General features: G+C 42.2%; 1 protein-coding gene across 3 annotated transcripts in view; it reads right to left on the reverse strand.

Annotated features, from left to right (window-relative positions):
- LOC134343875 (interleukin-11 receptor subunit alpha-like) overlaps nucleotides 1-13,851 on the reverse strand; it is a 129,660-nt gene extending 115,809 nt beyond the window's left edge. Inside the window, exon 1 of one of the 3 annotated variants that reach the window (XM_063042735.1) lies at nucleotides 13,831-13,851. The gene's annotated coding sequence lies outside the window, so the exon portion shown is untranslated. Of the gene's footprint in view, nucleotides 1-13,294; nucleotides 13,434-13,830 lie in introns of those variants that run through there. The other 2 variants (XM_063042732.1, XM_063042734.1) reach the window with 2 other exon arrangements.
- Between the last annotated feature and the right edge of the window lie 501 nt (nucleotides 13,852-14,352).

A 14,352-nucleotide genomic window follows, 5' to 3' on the forward strand; every position in this document is an offset into this window, starting at 1 on the left:
AAAACAGACCACTGGGCTTTCAGGCTTTTGGAAGGGAACACACACAATATTCTGGAGGAACTTAGCAGCTCAGATCCATCTATGGAGAGGAATAAATAGTCGACACTTTGGGCCAATAGCCTTCATCAGGGCTGGAAAGTGAGGGGGCAGAATCCAGAATAAGAAGGTGCAAGGGGTGAGGGTGAGGGGAAGGAGTACAAGCTGACAGGTGATAGGTGAAGCTAGGTGAGGGGAAGGTGGGTGAGTGAGGGGGGGGCTGAAGTGAGAAGCTGGGAGATATGTGAAAGGGGTTTTGGCTGAGAGGAATACGAACGATGAAGTCTTTCAAACACATTGGGAATCATTATTCAACTGAACTTGAAAGATTATATTGTCTGCACATTCCTCTTTGAAAGTCACATAGAGGTGAGCAATTAAAAGATATTCTCCATGTAACCACTTCAAGTTAACGAGGGATGAACGATAAATGTTAAGTTACCGCAGATTTAAAATTGTTGTTACATACGTTAGCCATAGAAGGCTCTACAATGGGTAGTCAAAACTGCTCAACACGTCTCAGGCACCAACCTACCTGCCATCAAGGACATGTATACAGAAGGTGCTGGAAAAGGGGCAGTAACATCATGAAGGATCCCACCCACCCTGCTCATGGACTGTTTGTCTCAGTCCCATCAGGGAGGAAGCGATGTGGCACCCATGCCAGGACTACCAGACCCAAAGGCATTTACTTTCCCCAAGCAACAACACCTCCAGCCACTAACTAACCCCCACCACCGATACTTCATCCCTTACTGTCAGAGTCACCCAACGTACAGACACTCCTGTGCTTTGCGTCACTTTATGGACATACAATCTATGTACACAAGCTTTCTTATGTATTTACATTTATTGTGTAATTTTATTATTGTATTCTTTATTTTATTGTGTCTTTTTTTGGCACTGCATCAAATCCAGAGTAACTATTTCATTTCTCTGTTACACTTGTGTACTGGAAATGACATTAAACGATCTGGAACTTATCTTCAGCTGGTGCCTCCAAAGTAAACTACTGGCTACCATCCTACATAACTCACCTCCAATTTCCACGTCGAATTCAGCATTTATTCAGCAGATAGATTGAATGCAGCTTTTTCCCCCTGTCTTTCAGTCTCATCCATGGATACTGTCACAGGGAACTAACGGACCCAACCCCTGAATCAGGCACAAAGGGCAGTAAAGGAAGATGGCAGGGAACATCTTCACTCAGAGGATAGCAAGAGTGTGGGAAAAGCTGCCAGTGGAAGTAGTGGATGCAGGTTTGCTATCCACATTGAAGAGAAATTTGGGCACGTACAGTACTGCGCCGAATTCTTAGGCATATATAGCTTGGGTGCCGAAGACTTTTCACAGTACCGTAATGGTCAACATGGAGCAGAGAGCGAGTTTGTGAATCCAGCAGGAGCAAAAGATTTTGGGAATGGCAAGGGTGGAGCACCGTGGGAGGGGTGTGGGACAGATGGCAGAGGAGTGCTGGGAGCAGGGAGGAATAGTACGGGTGCAGACAAACCCAGCCCTGAGACACCAGGCAAGGTCATTTGATTCTTAACAGTTGTTTACTGATCATTACAGAATGCCTCTTTGGTGTTTCCCGCTCCTCCACTCTCTCTTCCCCTTTTTCCCCAACTATGATTCCCCTCTCCCTGCCCCCGTCCCACTCTCAGTCCACAAAAGAGACCCATATCAGAATCAGGTTCATCATCACTCACATATGTCATGATTTTTTTTTGGGCACCAGAGTACAGTGCAATACATAAAATTACTACAATGCTACAAAATGTACCCAAGACTTTTGCACAGTATTGCACATGGCTGGGAGGGATGTGGAGGGCTATGGTCCAGGTGCAGGTCAATGGAAAATAGGCAGAGTAATAGTTCAGCATGGACTAGATGGGCCAAAGGGTCTGTTTCTGTGCTGTAGTGCTCTATGGTTCTACATATCCCACCCATAATTTTATGTTTTAAATTAAATTTCTATTCTTTAACACTTTATATTAAGAATTTTTTTCCAAGGCAGAACAGTTCTTAAATGCCTCTAGTTATCAGGGACATTGAATTACTGTTCAAGTGCTCTTGATGATAACTAGCTGTCAAAAAGCAGATAGAACATTCCAGAGACATGACCTGACGACCGGGTGCCCAAGGCCAAGTTTCCGTTTACATACAGTCCCACGATGTGGGATGGCTCTCACATATGGAAGGTCAGATTGGCCTGATCTCCCTCTCTATATATAGAGCAGGTTAACATGGGCAAGTGTCCACTACTGGCAGTGAACCTGGGCAGTGGTTTGAATCCAGGATAATCAGACACTGTCCAGCTTTAAAAACTGAATCTGTAATTACAGCTTTAAGACAAGCAAACGGCAACTCATCAATCCCTAATATTTCAACAAGATCTGTTAACATGACAGGAAGTTCAAGGAACAACCAGCAAGTAACCAAAAACAAATAAAAAGGCGCTGCTACATTCTATGGGTGTGGAAGCAGGAGGAAAAAGGAAAGGGATGTCAAAATTAGTTTTGTTTATAAGTTTCTTCAATATCACTAAATTTACAAAACGCTAAACTCTTTTTAAACTAAAGTATCAGAAAGGATGTTTTCATCCATACGATTTGATTCTACGGTTCATATTCTCAGTATTATTTTATTTGCACAATTTATCTTCTTTTGCACGTAGGTTGTTTGTCAGTCTTTAAGTATAGTTTTCCATAAATTCTATTGTATTGCTTTATTTTCCTGTAAATGCCTGCAAAAAAAAATCTCAAGCTCATGTACAGCCACATATACCTTGATAATAAATTTACTTTGAGATTCAGATTTTCTAGTATTTATTAAAATTATGAAGCCTAATTGTTTGAAGCTTAATCAAAGTTGCTGTATCCAGGAACTTCATGAGAACAGCTGTACCACACAGTAACCTTGGCACAATTAAAAAGCAATGGCGTTTTCCTGCATTCTTCCCAGTCCCAATGAAGGATCTCAGCCCAAAAAGGCAACTCTTTATAGATGTTGCCTACCCTGCGAGTTCCTCCAGTAGGTTGTGAGAGTGTGTGTTGCTCAACATTTCAAGCATCTGCAGAATCTCTTGTTTATGAAAAAGCGCTATATTAACCATGATGTAAAGCCAATTTACAGACACATTATGCTTCCAGCTGTACTTACCCTAGGGTACGTGACCTAGCACCCCCTTTGCTGTATTTACTAATACAAATTAAATTGCCAAGGAAGAACTGCTTCTCCGCTTCAATCATATTAACCAAAGCATATCCATATGCAACCACATATCATAGAACATAGAAAATAACCTGTGCAGCTCGGAACAGGCCCTTTGGCTAAAAATACTGAGCCAAACTAAATAAACTTGTAATTAAATACCTAACTAAACTAATCCTTACAACCTAGACAATGTCTATTCTCTGCACAGTCATGTGCTTACCAAAGCCCCTCATATTCCAGGCACCCATCAACGTGTAAAAAATCTTGCCTCTCACATCTCCTTTGAACTTACCCTCGCTCACCCTCAGTGCATGTCCTCTAGTATTAGGCATTTCAACCATAGGAAAAAGATACCAGTTGTCTATTCTATCTTTGCCTTTCTAATCTTATAAACCTTATGCAGCTTTGCTACGGTGGAGGAACTACCGCACGGAACATCCCCCCCCCCAAACATACGGGATTGACCTCTGGCAACAAACAGAAGCCAGAACCCCACCAAACAATACAGTGCAAGACCCCACAGAAACATTGCCAGACGGGGCTCTGCTTGATAGACGGAAGTGGTGCACTCTCAACAGAGCGAGAGCGGGAGTTTGTAGGACGGGAGACAATATGGTGAAGTGGGGTTTAAAGACCAGCCAATCCTGTGAGTGTGACAAAAGGGTGCAGAACACTGAACACGCTCTGTGCAACTGCCCACTCTCACCTGATTTAGCTGACACTGACCTGCTCAACATCAACCAAACAACACTAGAGTGGCTGGCTGTCTGGTGTGACATGCTATGATGATGATCTTATAAACCTCCCCTCAACCTCTGCTGCACCAAAGAAAGCAACGTAGGTTTGTCTAACCTCTTCCTTAGCACATGCCCACTCATCCAGGCAGTATCCTGGTAAATCTCTTCCGCAAACACGAGGAAATCTGCAGATGCTGGAATTTCAAGCAACACACATAAAAGTTGCTGGTAAATGCAGCAGGTCAGGCAGCATCTATAGGAAGAAGTACAGTCGACGTTTCAGGCCGAGACCCTTCGTCAGGACTAACTGAAAGAAGAGCTAGTAAGAGATTTGAAAGTGGGAGGGGGAGGGAGAGATCCAAAATGATAGGAGAAGACAGGAGGGGGAGGGATGGAGCCAAGAGCTGGACAGTTGATTGGCAAAAGGGATATGAGAAGATCATGAGACAGGAGGCATAACCTCTTCTGCATCTCTCTAAAGCCCCTACATCCTTCCTATAATGGGTCAATCAGAAATGAATGCGGTAGTCTAGATGTGGCCTAACTACAGTTTTATGAATCTACAACATAACCTCAAGACTTTTGAACTCAGTGCCTTGACTGATAAAGGCAAACGTGCCATGTGCTTTCTTCCTCGCTACCTATGCCGTGTGCTCGTGAGTACAGAAACAGGACGATCATACAGTTTAACACATGGCTGAGGAGTTGACGTGGGAAGGTGGACTCAAATCTTTGGATCATTGGGCTCTCTACCAGGGAAGGTGGGACCTGCACAGAAGGGACGGTTTTCATGTGAACTGCAGGGAGAACTAATACCTAGAGGAGAGGTTTGCTAGTGCTGCAAGGGGTGGGATTTAAACTAGAGTTGCAGGGGTTAGGGAACCAGAGCACCGCAACAGATAGTGGAGAAGGGTGTTGTTAAACCGAAATAAAAAGTCAGGAATCAAAAGGTCGAGCATGGTGGGACTAATGTTCTGAGCTGCACACATTTCAATACAAGGAGTAATGTAGGAAAGGCGGATGAGCTCAGGGAAACTATGACATTGTACCCATCGGTGAGACTTGGATGCAAGAGGGGCAGGACTGGCAGCTCAATGTACAAGATTTCATTGTTTTAGACATGATAGAATGGGGGAGAGTGAGGGGGATGGGGGGGGCATTACTATTCAGGGAAAATATCACAGCATTGCTCAGTCAGGACAGACTGGAGAACTCGTCTTGTGAGGCATTATGACTGGAACTGAGAAATAAAAAAGGTATGGTCACACTAATGGGATTATATTGTGGACCACTCAACAGTCCACAGGATTTAGAGGAGTAAATCCGTAGAAAGATCATAGACCGTTGCAAGAAACGTTTTGTAAGGCTGTGATAGTAAGCGATTTTAACTTTCCACAGATTTACTGTAAAAAGGCTGGATGGGAAAAAGTTTGTCAAGTGTGTTCAGGTAAGTTTCCTTAATCAGTACATAGAGGTCCCAACTAGAGAGACTGTGATACCATCTTCCATTAGGAAATGAGATAGGGCAGGTGACAGAAGTTTGTGGAGAGGAACACTGCATCTACGATTATAATGCCATTAGTTTTAAGGTAATTATGAAAAAGAATAGATCTTGTCCGAGGGTTGAAATTCTAAATTAGAAAAAGGCCAATTCTGAATGTATCAGAAAGCATCTGGCAAGTGTGGAATGGGACAGATTGTTTTCTGACAAAGGTAAATGTGAGGCCTCTAAAATTGATATTTTGAGAGTACAGGAGTTTGTATGGCACTGTTAGAATAAAAGGCAAAGATTACAGGTGTAGGGAACCTTGGTTTTGAGAGGTAATGAGGTCCTGGTTAAGAAGAAGGTGGTGCATAGCAGGTATAGGCAGGCAGGGACAAATGAGGTACTTCAGGAGTATAAGATGCAATAGAGTGCAGAGGACATTTACAAAGATGTTACCTGGATTGGAGAGCATCCCTTATGAGAATAGGTTGAGTGACCTTCTGTGAAGGTGGTAGAGGCGGATACAGTAGGGTCTCTTAAGAGACTCTTAGATAGGCACATGGAGCTTAGAAAAATAGAGGGCTATGCGCTAGGGAAATTCTAGGCAGCTTCTAGAGTAGGTTACATGGTCGGAACAACATTGTGGGCCGAAGGGCCTGTAATGTGCGGTAAATTTTCTATGTTTCTAAGAAATGCAAGAGAACACTTAAGGAGGGTATTGGGAGGACCATTCAGGATAGGTCTTACACGGTGAGTGACAGGGCACTGAGAAGTACGGTAGAGCAGAGGGATCTGGGAGTACGGATATATTACTCCTTGAAAGTGACATCAGAGGCAGATAGGGTCGTTAAAGCTTTTGGCACAACGCCCTTCATAAATCAATGTATTGAGTACAAGAATCAGGATGCTACGTTGAAAATTGTGTAAGATGTTGGCAAAACCTAATGGAGATGTAAATAAGATTGAAAGAGTGCAGATAAAATTTATAGGGATGTTGCCAGGGCTTGAGGACCCGAGTTATGGGGAAGGGTTGAATAGGTTAGAACTTTATTGCCTAGAACATAGAAGATTGAGGGGAGATTTGACAGAGTATAAAAATTATGAGCGGAGTAAATAGAGTAAATGCAAGTAGGCTTTTTCCATTGAGGCTGGATGGAACTACAAATAGAGGTCATGGGTTAAGGGTGAAAGGTGAAATGTTCATGAGGGGGAGCTTCTTCACTCAGAGGGTGGTGAGAGTGTGGAACGAGCAGCCAGCAGAAGTGTTGGACACAGTCAATTTCAACGTTTAACAGAAATGTTGATCGGTACAGGGTCGGTATCAACAGTTAAGGGAAATTTTGATAGGTACATGGATGGGAGGAGTGTGGAGGGTTATGGTCCAGGTGCAGGTCGATAAGATTAGGCAGATTAATAGCGTGGCACAGACTCGATGGGCTGAAGGGCCTGTTTCTGTGCTGCAATATTCTATGATTCTTTACCAACCTATCAACTTGCAGAGCCACTTTGAAGGAGCTATGGACGTGGACCCCAAGATCCCTCTGCTCATCAACACTGTTAAGGGTCTTGCCATTAACTGTGTGTATTTTTCCTCTACGTTTGATCTCCCGAAGTGTAACAATTCATATTTGGCCAGATTAAACTCCATCTACCATTTCCCTACCCATATATGCATCCTTCGCTAATCTTCTACATTATCCACAAGATAAATCTTTGTATTGTTTGTGATCTTACCAACAAACCCATCCACACTTCACGAACAACGGAGGTCCCAGTATACAATCCTGTGGAACACCACTTGTAATAGACCTCCAGTCAGAATAAGTCCACTACCCTGTATCCAATCTAAATGTGTCAATTTACCCATGAGTCTTAATCTTCTGGATGTGCCTCCCATGAGAGATCATATCAAACACCTTACTAAAATCCATGTAGTCAACATCCACAGCTCTGCCTTCAATCACCTCCTTCATGACTGTAAGACATGACTTGCCTTGCACAAAACCATGCTGACTATACCCAAGGCAATTAGTACAAAGGATCAAGCAAGGCCAGTTAAATCAAAAGCAGTTTTATAATGCTAGTGTACTACAGGCTGAACGACTAACCAAATATCTTTGATATAATTTGATAATTAAGCTTTTGATGACATTATGTTGCTCCTTGAGTAATGAAATTTAAAGCTAATGTCGGGCTTTACTACTGAGCTGGTACTGCTTTTTGGCCATTTAGATGAAACGCTATACAAACAGCATTCAGGCACAAAGCTTCTTTCACTACAATACAAATGCTCTTTCATGATCTGCACGTCTGGGAAAATATGGAAAACTGTTCTCAAGATAGACGGCCCCTCTTCTAATGCTAAAAAGTTTAAATATTAAGTTTAATGCATTCTGTGCAGACTAACGTCACCTGGAAAATTTTCAAAAGTTTGTTTCACACATGGTACTGTTTCATTGAACCAGACAAGGACAAAGTGTTCAAGGTCATTTTCACAGCTGGTAATTTTTCTAAAATTGATAAGGGGGTGGGAGGGAGAAGAGCACTGCGCACGGTCAATTGGCATGAAGTTGAATTACTAATTAAGACAAGACACAAACATGTGCTGAAAATCTGTTCAACACACACAAAATGCTGGAGGAACTCAGCAGGCCAGGCAGCATCTATGGAAAAAAAGTACAGTCCACATTTTGGGCCGAAACCCCTCAGCAGGACTGGAGAAAAAAGCTGAGGAGCAGATTTACAAGATGGGTGGAGGGAAGAGAGAACCACCAGCTGAAGTTTCAATACAGTAACTAGTTCCCCCACCCCCAAAGAAACTTTAGAATCAATTAAGGGTATGCTTGCAAACATTGCAGACGGATCTTACCTCAAATAAATCAACGTGGAGATAAACACAAGGAAATCTGTAGATGCTGGAAATTCAAGCAACACACACAAAAAATGCTGGTGAACACAGCAGGCCAGGCAGCATCTACAGGAAAAGGTACAGTCGACGTTTTGGGCCGAGACCCTTCGTCAGGACTAACTGAAAGAAGAGATAGTAAGAGATTTGAAAGTGGGAGGGGGAGGGGGAGATCCGAAATGAATCTGAATTCAGAGCGAAATGAATACACTCTGAATTTTTTTGATGATTTTAAGCTCCAAATGCTGCATTCACCAGCATTTTGTGTGTGTGGACCCTGGGGACAGAACAGCTTTAATGCACACAGAAAGATTACAAGTAGAAAGAGCAAATGATTGCTATATTTGCACTCAACCCCATACTGCCGTTTCATATAGCGGGTGGCCTCTACCTCAAGTATGCATTGCGACCTGATCTTAATGTTCTTCCACTCTGTTAAGATAGCCACCCTGTGGTGGAGTGACATCAGCACTCACTTCGAGGTGAGTGGTCCTGCGTTTGAATCCGACCGGCTCCTTGCACGCCGGGTCAAGCTAGCAACTCGGCCTGGAGTCAAATGCTATGGAAACGGCAAAAAAAGGTACAACTTTGTTTGGATGCAGAATTCTCTCAATTTCAACTTTTCATATTTACAAAGACTGAGCATCCCTGCTGCATGGGTAACAGAACTTCAAACAGAGCTGGATATCCAAGATGTGAGGAACAATATTTTTAATTATTTATTTTATTCAGTAATAGAGAGCAGAGTAGGCCCTCCCAGCCCTTCGAGCCACACTGCCCTAGCAACCGCCATTAACCTTAATCACGGGCAATTTTTAATGACCAATTAAGCTACACGATACATCTTTAGACTGGGAGGAAACCGGAGGACTCAGAGAAAACACATGCATTCCACGGGAAAGTCATTCAGAGACTCCTCACAGAACAGTGCCAGAACTGAACTCCAAATTTTCTGGGTGCCCCAAGTTGTAATGATGTCGTGCTAACCGCTCGGCTACTATAGCGCCTTATCAACATTGTCGGAATCAGAATCAGGTTTATTATCACCGGCGTGCGTCGTGAAATTTGTTAACTTAGCAGCAGCTGTTCAATGCAATACATAAAATAGCAGATAAAAAATAAAATAATAAGTAAATCAATTGCAGTATATGTATATTGAAAAGATTAAAAATTAAGCAAAAAACAGAAATAATACACATTAAAAAAGTGAAGTAGTGTTCACAGATTCAATGTCCATTTAGGAATCAGATGGCAGAGGGAAAGAAGCTGTTCCTGAATCGCTGAGTGTGTGCCTTCAGGCTTCTGTACCTCCTCCCTGATGGTAACTGTGAGAAAAGAGCATGCCCTGGGTGCTGGAGGTCCTTAATAATGGACACTGCCTTTTTGAGACACCGCTCCTTGAAGATGTCCTGGGTACTTTGCAGGCCAGTTCCCAAAATGGAGCCGACTAAATTTACAACCCTCTGCAGCTTCTTTCAGTCCTGTGCAGTAGCTTCCCCTCCCCCATACCAGACAATGATGCAGCCTGTCAGAATGCTCTCCATGGTCCATCTATAGAAGTTTTTGAGTGTATTTGTTGACATGCCAAATCTCTTCAAACTCCTAATGAAGTATAGCTGCTGTCTTGCCTTCTTTATAACTGCATCGATATGTTGGGACCAGATTAGATCTTCAGAGATCTTGACATCCAGGGACTTGAAACTGCTCACTCTCTCCACTTCTCATCCCTCTATGAGGACCCAGTTTCCCTTGGGATCAATAAAGTATGTCTGTGTCTATCTATGGTATGAGTTCCTTTGTCTTACCCTTCTGGAAGTCCACAATCAGCTCTTTTGTCTTACTGACATTGAGTGCAAGGTTGTTGCTGTGGCACTGCTCCACTAGTTGACATACCTCGCTTCTGTACGCCCTCTCATCACTACCTGAGATTCTACCAACAATCAGCAAATTTATAGATGGTAGTTGAACTATGTCTAGCCACACAGTTATGGGTATATAGAGAGTAGAGCAGTGGGCTAAGCACAAACCCCTGAGGTGCGCCGGTGTTGACCGTCAGCAAGGAGGAGATATTATCACCAATCTGCAAATTGTGGTCTTCTGATAGGAAGTTGAGGAATCAATTGCAGAGGGAGGTACAGAGTTCCAGGTTCTTTAACTTCTCAATCAGGATTGTGGGAATGATGGTGTTAAATGCTGAGCTATAGTCGATGAACAGCAGCCTGACATAAGTGTTTGTATTGTCCAGGTGATCTAAGGCCGTGTGAACAGCCATTGAGATTGCATCTGCCATTGACCTATCATGACAATAGGCAAATTGCAATGGGTCCAGGTCCTTGCTGAGGCAGGAGTTCAGTCTAGTCATGACCAATTTCTCAAAGCATTTCATCACTGTAGATGTGTGCGCTACCGGGTGAGTCATTAAGGCAGCTCATATTATTCTCCATAGGCGCTGGTATAATTGTTGCCTTTTTGAAGCAAATGGGAGCTTCCACCCATAGCAGTGAGAGATTGAAAATTATTCCTCAATGCTGCCAAAACATAGTGGAGTACATGTCTGACAAAGTTTAATCAAGTTATAACAATTTTTGAAAAACACCAGTTATACTAGAACTAGAATCATAAAGCCATTGGAAAGAACAGCACAGAAACAGGCCCTTTGGCCCATCTAGTCTGTGCCAGGCCATTTAAACTGCCTACTCCCAGTGACCAGCACCGTTAGCAGCATCTGGATACCCCTGCCATCCATGTACCTGTCCAATCATCTCTTAAACATTGAAATCAAGCTCACATACACCACTTGTGGTGGCAGCTCGTTCCACACTCTCATGGCCCTCTGAGTGAAGTAGTTTCCCCTTAAGCTTTTCACCTTTCACCCTCAACCCATGACCTCCAGTTGCAGTCTCATCCAACCTCAGTGGAAAAAAGCCTGCTTGCATTATCCTATCTATACTCCTCATGATTTTATATAGCTGAATGGAAAAGAGATTCAAGTATTTTGTACAGCTGAAAGTAACAGCAAAACTTTTTTTTAAATAACTCATTATGCATTTAACTTTTTTGCAGTTAATACCAAAACTGAAACATCAACAAACCCTTTAAGACAACATCAAGTATGTTTCAGTAATTATTGAATCACTGAGTACTACAACACAGAAAGAGGCCCTTCGGCCCATTTAGCCCAGTAATTGTAGAAACACTTTCCATTGCTTCCTTATTTTAAAAAAGCCAGCACATTTTTAAAAATAAAGAGTTGTGTTTATTCAAATATCCAACTTAAACTTCAAAGTACTTCAAAACAAAATTTGTCTCAGCTGCCCCAAAATATAATACTATGACATGAAGAATAGAGACAAAACTATTTTCATAAAAATATTTCATTGTTGCACAAAAATACCAGACACAAACTCCAATGCACCCACCCTTCTTCCTCAAAACACACAGGTCCTGAATGAATTGCCCTTTAGATATAGTCAAATAGCTTTAATGATGCTTTTCTTGGTTCATACTCAAACAAAGTACAGAGAAACAAGTTTTGCATGAGCAGTTGTTTTACCCCATGTTCCTAAAGTTTGCAAAGCTGAATAGCAAAAAAGACAGAAGTACTTAAATGACAATAAACATTAGTGGTTAAATTAAACTTTCATAAATGCTTAAAAAAAAGCATTTTGCAAATTAACACCTAAATTAGGATCTGAAAGTAATACTATCCTTATAAGCCTTTGTTTCTCTTTCCCTTTGAAAATCTCAAAGCCTACCTTTGACCAATTTCTGAAATGATCTGTCAAATGTTGTGCCACAAACACTGCTTCAAAATGCCTTTGATATTTTATTATTTTAACAAGCTGCCTGTGTCATCTTTCCAGATATTCAAATTACTCAAGTGGTTTTGGATAAAAGCAATCGATAAAAAAGCATTACCTTCACAATTCGAAGATTTGTACCAAAAGTTCTATAAATAAAAAGTTCTAAAACAGGTTTTACCCTTCTTGATTTAAGCACAATCAGGACAAACAACTGTAATAAAATGAGATTCACCAAATATTCAGCTGATGAAATAAAATCTTTGGTGAAGTGATCAAAACTGATGCTCAATTACTATTTCTGAAACTTGGAATGAACACTAAAAACTGTTTGTACAGCCAGTGGATTAAAACCATATCATTTGGAAAAGGAGCTTCGCCTGTAATAAAGCAACGTAATTAGAGTGAGGGAATTTTTGAACTCCAGTATTAAAGACTTTTGCTCAGCCGAAATGATTATGCAAATGATAACTCGAGTAAGCGGAGAACTAAAAAAAACGGGTAAACAGCGAAGAATTTTAACTAAAATACTAACCACTAATGGCTGAAAATAATATATTCCCACTGCTCTTCGACTCAATAGAAAAACCTCTTTATTGTTAGAACTCAAAACAGAAAATAAAACTTACAAATAAGATTTGGGAAGAAAGGCGCTCCTTCAAAAATGAACAAACCTTTATTTCCTTGCTAAAAACGACTTTTAAGTGGTTTCTTGAACAAGACAGAGGAGAATTTCCTGCGTTGAACAGTTAACCCAGTATAGGTCAGGGAGCCACTAGGTCAAACCTTTGGAATTCAGATTTCGGCATAAAATTTAAATGCTGATAAAAGAGACTGCAGATGCTGGAATGGTGTTATTTCTAAATAATTTAACTACAGTATTTTAAACATAGAGTAGAAACGCCCTGTCCTGTAGTATTTGACAAACAATCCCTTCACTTGGTGCATACCCAAGCCAAGTAAACCCAATCCCCACTCTCGCTCGCTCTCTCCCCGTCTCTCACGAGAAACTTTCACAGCCGAGCCATAATTAGCGAAAAGTTTATTTTAAACCGATCCACACACAAACACACGGAGTAGAAACCCCTACAGTTTTGGTTATTGCTCTGGTTACCTTACGCTGTCTATGGATCACCCAGCCGGATTAACCACGTCTCGCTGGCGCAGACCACCGTTCCACGAGCACTGGACATTCCTCCGTCTCCAATACAGCCACACAGCCCCGGCAGCGAGAAACCAGACCCTCCACAACACCGGATGCACCGCCCCGCAACAATCCCCAAACTCCATTGGTCACTCCCGCTGTCCATCCGAGCTGACCGCACGCTAGGGAAAGTCACTGGAGTGCGGGCTAATAGAATGAATCCACAAGTTACTCACAAGTGTTGGTCTGATCTGCAGCTATCCAAAAGAAGATATATTTATTCTAAACATTCACAAAGTGCGTATCCTTTTTTGTTTCTCAAGATTAAGTTTTGACCTCCCCCCCAGCTAATTATATGGGACCCTCCCTTGCATCTTCTGTTCCCCTCACTTGCCCACCAGCTCGCCTCCTTCCCTTTCTCCAAGGGTCTTCTCTCCTCTCCAAACAGATTCATTCTTCTTCAGCCCTTTACCTATAACTCCCAACTTCTCACTTCACCCACTCACCTATCACCCGCCAGTTGCGCCCCTCCACAAACAAGAGAAAATCTGCAGATACTGGAAATCCGACCGACACACACACGATGCTGGAGGAACTCAGCAGGCCGGGCAGCATCGACAGGAAAAAGTACAGCCGACGTTTCGAGATGAGACCCTTCGGCAGGACAGGGCGGTAGATACGTTAGAGCAGGGGTTCCCGATATTTTTTATACCATTAACCGAGGGGTTTGTGGACCCCAGGTTGGGAAACCCTGCTATTAACATAGTTTGTACAACGTGCTAACAGGATAGACAAATCAATGTTTATGTCCCTGACACTAAGATCCTTTAAGTTTCTGGGTGTCACTAAAGTACTCGATCAATCTCAGTAGACCATCCAACTTGTCTGCACAGCCTCAGAATCAGTACTTCATTATAGAAAAAAAACCTGAATGCAATAAATATATATATACGGATAAATTAGATACGTAGTGCAAAAATAAAAATAGAAAATAAAAAAGTAGTGAGGTAGTGTTACAAGCTTGAGAG

This window comes from Mobula hypostoma, chromosome 3 (genome assembly GCF_963921235.1).
Source record: "Mobula hypostoma chromosome 3, sMobHyp1.1, whole genome shotgun sequence".
Lineage (NCBI taxonomy): Eukaryota > Metazoa > Chordata > Chondrichthyes > Myliobatiformes > Myliobatidae > Mobula > Mobula hypostoma.